The sequence below is a fragment of the Myotis davidii genome, unplaced genomic scaffold, assembly GCF_000327345.1.
Source record: "Myotis davidii unplaced genomic scaffold, ASM32734v1 scaffold796, whole genome shotgun sequence".
In the NCBI taxonomy this organism is placed as follows: Eukaryota; Metazoa; Chordata; class Mammalia; order Chiroptera; family Vespertilionidae; genus Myotis; species Myotis davidii.
Genome location: NW_006287809.1, coordinates 653,805 through 654,728, shown reverse-complemented (window position 1 = coordinate 654,728; position 924 = coordinate 653,805). Strand labels below are relative to the sequence as shown.

General features: G+C 57.4%; 1 protein-coding gene across 1 annotated transcript in view; it reads left to right on the top strand.

Annotated features, from left to right (window-relative positions):
• CBLC (Cbl proto-oncogene C, E3 ubiquitin protein ligase) overlaps positions 1-924 on the top strand; it is a 41,008-nt gene that overhangs the window by 35,982 nt on the left and 4,102 nt on the right. The gene's annotated exons all lie outside the window — the stretch shown is intronic.

Here is a 924-nt window from a genome sequence, read left to right as displayed (position 1 = left end):
GTCCCGGGTTCGATTCCGGTCAAGGGCATGTGCCTGGGTTGCGGGCACATCCCCGGTGGGAGATGTGCGGGAGGCAGCTGATCGATGTTTCTCTCTCATCGATGTTTCTAACTCTCTGACTCTCCCTTCCTCTCTGTAAAAAATCAATAAGGTGTATTTAAAAAAAAAAATGTTTAAGTAAACCTTGCCCTAGCCGGTGTCAGTCAGTGGTTGGATTCCGGTCAAGGGCACATACACATTGGTTGCACATGTGGGGGGCAACCAATCGATGTGTCTCTCTCACATCAGTATTTCTCTCTGTCTCTCTCTCTCCCTTCCACTCTCTCTAAAACCCAATGGAAAAAAATACCCTCTGCTGAGAATTAACAACAACAAAAGAAAAGTGAACTCACCAAACCCTAACCACCCCACTTGGCCCCTAAGAAAGGCAGGCCCCAGGTCCATGCACCCTCCCGACCTCCTCGTGTGGCCTTGGGCAGGCCGCGCCCTCCAGGATCTGAGTGATGAATCTCGGCCTCCCGAGTTCCCTGATGGCCTTTGCTGAGGTCCATCCTGCGGCCATAATAAGAACCACCAGGGCTGGTCCAGCCACAACACTGGCTCCGGTGGGGGGTGGGGGGGTCTCCGGGGGCCTAGGCGAGTGTCTCAGGCCTTCCTCGCCCATAGCATCAGCGCCCATAGCTGGGGCCCACACCCTGCCTCCCCTGGGCTCCCCATTTGTGCGCCCCCCTGGCCTCGGGCTCTGGTCCAGATTTCTCTCTGTCTCTCTCTCTCCTCTCCATGGCTCCCCCCTCCCTCCTCTCCATGGGCCTCCCTCTGTCTGTCCTCCCCACCTCACTCTGCTGGAGATGACGGCCTTTGTGGTCCCAGAGGACTTGGAGAAGAACCCGGAGACCCTGACTTCCTCCCCCCCCGACCCCCCCG